Below are 11,608 nucleotides of genomic sequence, written 5' to 3'. Positions count from 1 at the left end.
TTCATGAATGGAATCAAATATGTCTGCTCTGTAAAGTATGACAAGGATTAAGAAAATCATGGGAAAACAAATATGAACTTAAGCATGGAGAAGTAAGTAGCACCAGGAAAACAATATATACAAAGATGATTACTATAATAATGTAAATAGAAGGTACAGTAAAATGAAATAGAATACTTTGTAAAGAAAATTGCTAAATAGAAATAACATTTACATAGCACTTACTATATGCCAGTTTCTGCACTAAACTCATTATCTCATTTGATTTTCGTAACAATCCTGGGATACAGATGTTAGTGTTATCCCCATTCTATAGTTGAGGAAAATGAAGTTAGTGACTTGGGAAAGGCCACATTGCTAGCATCCAAAGCCAGCTTTAAACTCAATCCTTCCAGACTAAAAAGCTTCTATTCTTTGTGTCCCGGAACTGCTCCATTATAATTACAATGACAAGATGTAGCCCATAAGAAATAAGAAAATGCAACTGTTTTCATTAAAGAACTTGGAGATATGGGCATGTAACTATTGAATACATTATCAGAAATGTCTTTTGCTTTTGTTCACTATAATTTTATTGCTATTATTTCACACTTCCCTCCATCCCCAATTTTTAAAGGAAAAAAAATCTGGCAAGTTCTAATCTTTAGCTGTGAGATTAATGGAGATATTTGAGGAAAGATTTGGATTTCTGTAAAGGAAGAAATATCAAGTTTCCATAAACTAAAAGAGAAAAATGAGAGGCCTAGTCTTAGAAAATAACAAACCCAACAAGAACTAAAACTCCAATGTTCCATGTGGGCATCTTCCCCTTATAACCTTATACCCATAAGGAAATCTCTACTCCCAGATAGTATTTAAAAGCACAAAGTATTTATGTATAGATGATCAAATATCAACAAACAAAATGTTCTGGATCTAATTAAACAGTCACTTGGGTCTAGCTGACATCTAGAAATATACAGTTGTGAAGGAACTCAAGAATGACAACTTGGACCTGCTGATTAAATATGTAATTTCTCCATATCAATAGATACCTTCCAGAGGACTGGCTGATTGCCACTGAGATTGTCACACATAAGAATCACAACAGAAAAATTCCTATAAGTCTATGGACCAGGAGGTCATCAACCAGAATCTGGATGAACTTGTCAGGGCAGTTGTAGTGGTGAATCCTTATTCATGTCTATGTTGAACTATAGTGTAATAGTTGATAGCATACACGTCTTAGAGAAAGAAAAGGAAGGAAGGAAGGAAAGAAGGAAGGAAGGAAGGGGGGAGGGAAGAAGAAAGGGAGGGAAGAAAGAAGGAAGAGAGGGAGGGAAGAAGGAAGAAGGAAGAAGGGAAGGAAAGAAGGGAGGGAGGAAGGAAGAAGGGAAAAAGGGAGAGAGGGAGGAAGAAAAAAGGGAAGGGAGGGAGGAAGGAGGGAAGGAAGGAGGGAAGAAAGGAGGGAGGAGGAAAGGAGGAAAGGAAGGAGGGAGGAAGGAAAGAAAAGAGTGAAGAAAGAAGGAAAGGAGTGAAGAAGGGAAGGAAGGAGGAAGAAAAGAAAAAAATAGGAAAGAAGGAAAAGAAGGAAGAAACAAGTATTCATTAAGCACCTACTATATATCATCACTACACTAAACCTTTTCAAATGTTATCTTATTTGATCCTCATAATAAACTTGGGGAAAAGGTGCTATTATTACCATTTTACACATGAGGAGACTGAGATAGCTAGAGGTTAAGTGATTTGGCCAGAATCACACAAATGTCTGAGCTGGATTTGAACTGAGATTTTCCTTAATCCAGGCTCTGTACTCTATAATTGCTATCTTTTATGCAGTGCTTACTATGTACCTGGCACTGTTCTAGCACTTTACAAATATTATCTCATCTGATCCCCACAACAACTCTAGGCTAATTGGCACCAGTTCAGGACTTAAGAGGACCTGAGTTCAGATTTAGCTCCAGATACTTACTAGCTGTGTGATCCTGGTCAAGCCACCCAATGTTTTTTGCTTCAATTCCTTATCTGTAAAATGAACTGAAGAAGGAAATGGCAAACCACTCCTGTATCTGCCAAAAAAAAAAAAAAAAAAATTAAAAGGGGATCACAGAAAGTAGGGCATACTTGAAGCAACACAACAACAATACTGTGTTTATTACAGGTTAGGCACTGTGCCAAACACGTTCCAAATATTATCTCACTTGATCCCCACAACAATTCTGGGAGGTAAGTATTATCCCCATCTTACAAATGAGGAAGACAGGTTAAGTGACTTGGCCATAATCACACAGTTACTTAAGTATCTAAGCCTGGATTTAAACTCAGGTCTTTTTGACTACAAACCCAGTGCTCTATTCCTATATCACCAAGCTTCCTGAGAACACCCAAGTTTACATCCTAGCTCTGACACTTGCATAAATTGGGTTTCCTCCTCTGGTGATGTGTATGACACCTTCCTCACCTGATTGCTGTGATCAAATTCATTATGTAAAAAAGGTGCATTATATATCTTAAAATGTATTTTATGTTTTCCTTATGATAAATTCCGACTTATTCTGTAAGAAGACAGAGGATGATAATACATTTCATGAAATGAGATGAGAAAACAGTCAATATCTCTGTAATCTTCCGAGTCATCTTCCTTTGAGTTCAAGAAATGAATGGATATAGTATTCTATATCCTGTGTGACCCTGGACAAGTCACTTAACCCCAAATGCCTCAGGAAAAAAAAATTGGATAGTTCGAATTTATCGAATTTCACGCATAGTCTGCAACACTGTGTGTGACCCTGGTCAACTCACATAACCCTCCAGTACCCTGGACATCAAACATAAGTTATAAGGAAAGAAACAATTTGCATTGGCAGAATTTTCTCACTGGGAAGTCTCTTTCCCTTGCAATGGAAAGTCAAACAAGAAAACCAAATCAATGCAACTTCTCATGTTTCTTTGGCTAGCAATAAAGCTGATGATTTTTATTCATCACAAACTTCCAGGAAGATAGATCTAGAAAATAGGCTACATCTAGACGTGCAATTGACTAGGTGGAGAAAAGATACTGGGATGAATATTAAGACGAAAAGGATGTTATCTACTCAAACCTCCATTTTACGAATTCTCCAGCCACCCAAGTGTTTCTTACTAGATTCTTTCCTAGGATTTTTCCTACCACGCTATCCCAACTATATTGCAAATTCCTTCTGGGCCACCGCACAATTTTTTCCTTCTTTTTGTATCCCCAGGCCTTCACATCCACACTGATGTGGATAATAAGTGATTACTGACTGAATTTGAGAGAGAATGGAGAATCTCTCCTGATTTAGGCGGAGCGGATCCCGTACCTCTCCAGCTAAAATCCCACTTTCTCCGGGAGTCCTCATTCCTCTGGAATTCTGGTCCCTTACTCTTGGGTATTATTTCCAATACATCCTTGAATACTGACTCCCAAGGAGCTTTTCTTTCTATTCAATGCATTTTTCTGCGTCTAGCGCGGAGAAGGTGCTTGATAAATGTTGACTGATGGGTGGGTTATGAGCTCCAGGTGAACAGAGACTGTCTCTTCTTGCCTTTCTTTTCTCAGAAGTTAGCAAATGGCACCTAAATGTTTACCTAAGATTTAAGCACTTCCTCTGTTGATCATACGTTCTCCATGTATCTTGTTTGCATAGTTGTCCCTCGCGTTAGACTGCAACTTCTTTGAGAGAAGGGACTGACTTCTGCCTTCCTGCCTATTCTCCCCCACCCTCTCAGCCCCGCACGTAGCACAGAGGGCCACCGGCACCTAGGAGGCGCTGTAACTGAAGGCTGCCTGCCAGAGGGCCGGACTAACGCTCCACGTGGACCCGACCCAGCCCCGCTCCCTCCCGGAGGCGTGGGAGGGAGGAGGAAGGAGGGCGGGGGAGTTGGGCCGGAGGAAGAGAGGGGGAGGGGAAGGGGGAGGGGGAGGGGAAGGGGAAGGGGGAGGGGAAGGGGAAGGGGGAGGGGGAGAAAAGGTCAGCCTGCTGGCGGCCCCGCCCAACCCAGCCCTCCTGCCTCGCTTCCCTTCTCCCTCCCCCTCGCGGGACCCGCCCCCTCCCGTGCTCCCCGCCCGCCCCCTCCGCCAGCGGAAGGAACCGAAAGCGAGGCTGAACGCCTGACGTCAAGGCGACCCAGCCAAACCTCGCCCAGAGTCAGGCGTGGAATGAGCCGGAGCGGCGGCCGAGGAGGAAGAGGAGGGAGGTGACGGCGGCGGCAGTAGCAGCGGCGGTAGCGGGAGAGGCGGCGGCAGAGACAGCGACAGCAGCCCGGCGACCCCCCGCCTTGGCGGTTGGAGAGCGGACACGGAGACGCCGAGAGAGAGCCCGGCTCTGCGGAGGGGGTCCTCCGAGGGACTCGGCGGCAGCGCCCTGAGTGAGTGGGGGGCCGGCGCCGGGGCGGGGAGGAGGCCCGGGCGAGGCGCAGGCGGAAGGAGGACGGGGCAGCCGGGGGGAGCGAGCCCGGGGCCGGAGCGGGACGTGCAGGTGACGGAGCCGGCCGGGCCGGGGCGCTCCCCCCGGAGCTGGGGAGGGAGGAGGCGGCCGCCGCCCGGGAGCCGCGCGCTCCTTTTTTGCGGAAGGGGTCAAATGTCTGAAACATGGCGGAGGAAGTGCGAGCCTGAGGACCCCCCCCTTGCACACTCGCTCACACGCACACCCGCACGCTCTCGCCCTCCTGCCTGTCGGTGGCAGGCGCGGGGCGGCGGGCGTGGACGGTGCCGGGGCGCGGCGCGTGTGTCCGCCTCCCCACACCCCCCGCCGCGGCCGTCCCCTCCCCCCTCGCGCCGCCGGGGGTCCCCCGGCCCCCACTCGGGCCCGGGGTGGAAGTTAGAGGACGGAAACGGGAAAAGTTGTCCTTGGACCGGACGGGACCGTTCCCGAGTCCGGGAGTGGGGGCGGGAGGGGGCCGGGAAGGTTCGGGGGAAACCACTCCCCGGCCCCCTCCCTTGGGACTGCGAGGCTGACAGGGAAGGGCCGGGTGGTGGGGGGAAGTTTGTTCGTGACCGGGCGGGTGGACTCGCGTTTGTTTCGGGAAGTGGTAGGAGGAAGGCGGCCGGGCGAGCCCCACCTAGTCCGGTGCTGCACCCAGAGCACACAGAGAGAGACGATTGATTAAAGGGCCTTCCCTCCCTGCCGCCGGGCAGGAAGTGTCCTCCTCGGAGGAGCCCCCTGGCCTCTACCGGAGTCCCGGCTCTGCCCCGTTAGCCTTCCTGGGGTCACCTCGGGTCAGACTGGCGCCCCGGAGGGCCAAAGATGCCCCTGCCCGCAGCGAACCCGTACTCCCAGTAGCTGATTTGAAACTGCTCCAGTGGAGTTGCAGGCCACCCCCCAACCCCCCGCCGGTTTTCCCCCGGAGATCCTTGGAGGAAAGTATTAAACTCAAGTTCACATTTCTTAAGTACCTATTTCGTGCCCGGCGCTGGGGATGCTCAAAAAACCAATTCCTGCTGTCCTGCAGCTCACAATCTAATGAGGATACCATGAACTATGAGAACTCCTAGGCTTAAAGTAGGCTATGTAAAACTGCTCTGGCAGAGTTGGCCCACTTTTTTTTTTTCCTAGATATCATTTGGGAAAAGTACTCACACGCAAGTCAACGAGGACTTCGTATTAAGATCTACTATGTATCAGGCCTTGTACTAGGCGCTGGGGATACTAAGTAAAGCAATTCTTGTCCTCAAGGAGAACACAATCTAAAAAGGGGATACAATAAACTATGACATTTAAAGGTATAAAAGGAGGTATTGGTTTGCCTCCCCCACCCCCATAAAAGGATGTTCTTTTGGAAAAGTACTGCACTGTCAAGTCAGCAAGCATTAAGCACCTAGTGTGTACCAGTCCTCTATACTCAATCTAATGCAAGCAATAAACTGATTTTAAAAAGCTCAAAAATGGTTTGTAGGGTTTTTTTGTTTGTTTGTTTGTTTTTTTTAAACCTTTCATATCCCCCTCTTATAAATGGATACCCTTTGGGAAGAGTACTGCGCTCTCAAGTCAACTAGCATTTATTAAGTTCTTATGTACCAAGCCATTTGCTAGGTACTAAAGATAGGAAACCCAATTCCTATTCTCAGGGACCTCGAAATATAATAGCAATGCAATACACTATTCTTCAAAACCTCAAAATAGGTTTGTTTTTTGTTTTAACCTATCATTTTCCTCTTCCCATTACCTATCCCCATTACCATTCTTTTAAATGGATGTTGTTTGGAGGAAACAATGCTCTTGATATTAGAACAATTTTCTTTGGGGACCTGCCACCAAACTTTCATAAAGGAAAGTTTCTTGCAAATAAGGGATTTTGTTTGCTTTTATAGCCACAGTACAGTTGTTTATTGATAAATTTAGCTTAGTCCTTTTTTTCTTCCTCTTTAGATGAACATAAGTCAAAAATTGATGTTCCAACCAGAAATAAATGATTTTAGGTGTTTAGGTTGCCTTTAAATTAAGACACATTAACTTCATTTTTGTATCAAATGAGAATTTCGAGGAATTATATCATCCTGTATTTGAGGGGTTTATAAATATAAGTATGATCTTGTAGGGTTATACTTCACTACAAGTGGGTCTCCACCCCATTTGGTACCTATTTGTTTACAACTATTATGTACCTATGAAGTATTTGTAATTTTATGTAAGTTATCCCGGCAAGATAATGATGCACAAAAGAAAAAGAATGCTTTTTACCCCCAATTTAATATCTCTAAACTGACCCAGGGGTTTTCTTTTGACCATTTTGGTAATCAGAATGTTTAGAGCTGGAAGGGGCCTTGGAGATTTATCTAGTACAAATCCCTTTTCCTTAAGATATCTAATAATGCCTGATAAATAGTACTAGCTTTTTATTTTTCCTCTTTACCAAAAAGGACAGAATGACAAGAATGTTTGACAAGAATGATCTTTGAGCAGGCTTATGGGATAGGAAATTAAAAGGTTAGCTATATATAAATTAGAGATCTTTTCAAGCCTGGAGAAGGAAGGGCCTTGGAACCCAGAAATACAGGGTTCAGTCTTGATTTACCAAATTGGATGGCCCTGCAGAAAGGTGAATGACAAATGAAGTTGTACATTGGGACCAGATCCGAATTTGATTTTATAATTTCATGGATATGGAGAATTTCTAGATAAGGAAATGGTCTTTATGCAAGTCACACTTTTTCTTCAGCATAAGTCTTAGGGAGTTGCCTAGAATACAGAATGGTTTAGGGACTTGCATCTAGCCAGATGTGACTCCAGAGTCATTGCTGTCTCCACTTGGCTGCCTCTTCAGATGGGGAATGAAAGTAGCTTCAGTATTTGGGATTCTGGGATAACTACTAATAACTTGGTAAGTGGAGAGGCAGATGAAGGTTATGAAATCTCTTGCCTTTGTTTAAAGTGCTTTAAATTTTCAAGATGCTTTATATCTACATTTTATTTTATCCTCAAAGTAACACTGCAGAATTATTGCCAGGTGACCTACTCCTACTCCTGTGGAGTTGTGGAATCGGAATAGAAAAAACTGAGTCATATACTTAAGGATCTCAACAACTACAGCCAATGTAAAGATTCATAATTCAGTAACTAGTGTCATTTAATTAAATGATTATTCTTAGCCTTTAGTAACACCTTAAAATTGGTGAAATTGAGTAGGAAACTTCTCAACTCTCTTAGGCTTGAATTACAAGTTTCCTACTCAAAACAGTTGGCCTGAGAAACTTTCAACAAGTTTGGCTAAGAGGTAAAAGCTCTCAGCCCCCTAATCCCCATGGCCACCTAGTCCCTCATATAGGAAAAACAAAAAGTTATAAATCATGTCACAACTTAGTTCTTTTGCTTCTTCACTAAGTAAAACATGCAAGCAGGCCAGTCTTTTGTCCCAATCACCAGTATGTTTTATAGCAAAGTTCCAAAGCACTATCACAAATAAGTCAAGATTGGTCTTTACTTTGATATGTGTTTTGATTATATCAAGATATTTCCAATGACCCAAAATCTGTAGTAAAATAACTTGAAGGTTGAGAAAGAGAAGGATGGTAAACACTAGAGAACCACCTCTGGTATTAATATGAATAGAAACTACAGTCTGTAACTAAAGGTCATTAAAAAAAGACAAGGCAGAAACAAATTAATAAGCATCTTCATCTTAGGGGGCTGAGAGCTTTTACCTCCTAGCCAAACTTGTTGAAAGTTTCTCAGGCCAACTGTTGATTAGTTGCACTAAAAGTACAAATGTGGGAATTGATTTTCTTGACTCTTTCAGAGGTCAACAGATAAAACTGAGTGTAACCATCTGTAAGTAAATATATATATATATGCTGTTTTATCAAGTTTTCTGAACTATTATCTTATTAATAAATAGTAATTTTACCATTTCAAAACTTAAGTTTTGTTCCAAAAAAAAAATCTTCAGGCTTAATTAGATTTGTAAGATGCCAAACTGAATACGAAAGCCAAGGTCTAATTGCTTCAAAGATTAGAAATTATTATGGCATTGAGAGTTAGAAGATACTATGACATCATCTAATTCAACCCCCTCATTTTACAGAAGAAGAAACTTAGGCTAGGAAACTGGGATGTTGGGCAAATAGGTATTGAGCAAAGGGCAACAGCTAGTATTCCATCACTAGTCCTCTGACAAACCAATCACTATTCTTTCCATAGTCATGCGGCCTCTTTCTTTTGAAGTCTATTGAACTGCTTGTTATACAAGAGTCGAAGATGATTTGGTTTGAGATTTTTAGGGGTGTTATGAAGTTCTTTTGTGGAGAAAAATTTTGTATGGAACTAATATAACAATCCAAATAAAATCACTTTATATCCTTCAAAAATGATTACTACTGAGTAATCTTAATGGACTCTTTCCATTCATGTCACTTCCCTGTTTAAAAATCTTCAGTAGTGGGTCCCTAGTACCCTTCTGAATGTAGTATAAATTGTGTATTCTGATAATCAAGGCCTCTCATCTTGTTTGTACCTACCTATTCAGTTTGTCTTCTAGTCAGATTATACTGTTCTCTCTAGCCTTCTTTTTAATCCATTATCTCTGTCTGAAATGCTTTGGGGGGGGATTCTCTTTCCTTGAATTAAACTCTCTTCGTTCCTTCAAGACCCAATTATTCCATACCATCTCTTGGAAAATTTCCCTAAGAAATTCCTCTCCAACATATTTCTTATAGCACTTTGCTTGGGCTTATTTACTTATTTGGACTTTATTTGCTTATTTCACTCTTACTTAAAGCAAAACCATTTGTACTTCCTTTCTGTGTTAGATTATAAACTTCTTAGTCAAGGTAGCATCTTGTCTTATCTTATATTCTCAGCATTTAGCATGATATTTTGTATATGTTGGGCACTTAATATATCTTTTTGAATTGAATTTCCCTTTATTCTCAAACTTCCAGCCACTATAATATAACTCTTGGTATCTAGTTATCTTGAAGGTCAAACATGTACTATGTTTCTATTGTTAATCTCCACATCAGCTTGCAAAAAAATTTTCACTTACTTAGCATTGCTGGAGTTTGTTTAGGAAAAAAATAAATAAAAATTTGTCTCTTTCTAGGAAATACTAATAACAATTAGCCTAGATATAGGGGGAATGTAGATATTGGGACATTAAGTTAAATATTTTTATAAAAATGTATAAATTTAAATTTGGTACAGAAAGTTCCCCTGGGTTTTATTCTATAGAAAGGTGCACTGCTCTAAAGTTAGAACTACATTTGACTTATTTCTAATTCTCTTTGATCATGTGCATACTATATTTTTTTGCTGTTAGAAATGTGTTTATCTCAAAATTAAGAAAGTTGTTTCCTGTTAAGTGTTGAGTGATGGTTTAATAACAGTATTATTTTTAATTAAATTTAAAATTCTTACTCTTGTAGTTCTATCTTATGCCTCAAAACTGTCAGATCTCCTAAAGTAAGCAGGTTAATAATTTACTGAAATTAATTTCTGGTAAACTTCAACCCTGTGCTTTGTTGAACAATTGTATTTTTAGGGGAAGAAATTGGCAAAAAGACTGCAGTTTTTAACTATTGAGATAAGGGAATCCATTTGAATCTCCAGACTTGGGCCAAAAAAATTTTTTTTTTAATTCTAGTGAGAGATATAGTAACACTTTTTAAGGTAGTAAAAGCTAAATTCTAGCTTGATAGAATGTAAGAGTTGCTTCTTAATTTATCTTCTAATCTCAGTAAGATCATACTTAGCACAGAATCATAATTTTTGTTGAAGCCTTACCAAGAATGTTACTAACTTTTTGGAGACTAAATTGAATTCCTATTGAGTTTGCAGGGCCTTCATTCGCTCTTCATGGTTTTTGATTCATTGAAATTCATCAGCAGAGACTTCCTTGATAGAACCTTTTTTACCTGCAAAATAAAGAACAAAAATCAATGGTATAACTTTTTTTCCCCATTAAATAAATGGCAGTAGGCCAACATTTTCTTATTTTAGGGACTGGATGATGCACTTTTGGGGACAAAGTAAGCTTTGGCTTTACAAAGTACAGGCCTCCTCATCCTGAGGTTAAAGTGATTTGCCCAGAGTCATATTGTTGACATCCAGATCTCCTGAATTCCTATGTTCTCTATTTTTTCTCATTTGGAGTACCACTCCAAAAACGGAATTTTGTGATTATGTTTTTATTAGCCCTTCCTAAAACTTTGATTAGATGACAGCATGAAATAGATCATTGGCCTTAAAGTAAGGAAGTTCCACTTGACTTTAGCTGTGTGACAATATACTCTTAACCTGTTTCCTCATCTTTAAATGGGATTCACAATTACTGTAGTATTTATCTCAAAATGTTTTTGTGAGATGGAAATGGGATAATATATGTAGAACATTTTGAAAACACTTATCAAAGTCAGTTATTCTGATTTGCAACTCTTGGAAGTGGGCATTATTTCTGAATATTCCTTGAGAATCTTGAGAAAGATGTGTGTTGGCAATACAAAAATAAGCTTTCTACTCTTGGAATTTTTGTTCTTTGAGAGGAGACAGGTACATGTGTAAACAAATACAATAATTTCCAGGGTGTTGGGCATGGAGGAACGAAAGTTTGTTCAATCAGGAAAGGTCTCCCTCATAAAAAGAGAAGGGGATGACACCTCAGCTGAAATTTGAGGAAAGGTAGAAACTAAGGAACAAAAATAGGAGCAAGTGCATCCCAAATATGGGAATAAGCCCTTACAAAGAAAAGCATGGGAACAGGAAATGAGATGTCATGAGTGAAGAACTACAAGAAGGCTCATTTTTATGGTTTCCATGAGTTCATGAAGTAGAGTAATATATAATGATCCTGAGAAGGTATATTAAAACCATTTTGTGAAGGACTTTGTCATAAAATAGAGTTTGTATTTATCTTTGAGGCAGAAGGAAGGTCCTGTAACTTCCTGAACATAGTCAGATAGATCCATCTTTATTTTAGGACAATCACTTTTGGTAACCATGTAGGATTTGGATTGAAGAGGGGAGAGATTCAAGACGGAGAAATCGGAAGAATATGCAATAATTTTGGCAAGTGGTGATAAAGGCCTCTGTACTGGGATGGCTGGAATGAATGGAGAAGAGAAGATTGGATTATAATCAATAAGAATTAGAAACAATATGAGGGATAAGGA

General features: G+C 41.0%; 1 protein-coding gene across 1 annotated transcript in view; it reads left to right on the top strand.

The window, feature by feature from the left end:
* The first annotated feature begins 4,137 nt into the window (after positions 1-4,137).
* The window catches only part of RAP1B (RAP1B, member of RAS oncogene family), a 48,031-nt gene continuing 40,560 nt past the window's right edge, over positions 4,138-11,608 (top strand). Inside the window, exon 1 of the mRNA XM_031940744.1 lies at positions 4,138-4,374. The gene's annotated coding sequence lies outside the window, so the exon portion shown is untranslated. The remainder of the gene's footprint in view (positions 4,375-11,608) is intronic.

This window comes from Sarcophilus harrisii, chromosome 5 (genome assembly GCF_902635505.1).
Source record: "Sarcophilus harrisii chromosome 5, mSarHar1.11, whole genome shotgun sequence".
Taxonomy (NCBI): Eukaryota; Metazoa; Chordata; class Mammalia; order Dasyuromorphia; family Dasyuridae; genus Sarcophilus; species Sarcophilus harrisii.
This window is presented reverse-complemented; position numbering and strand designations above follow the sequence as displayed.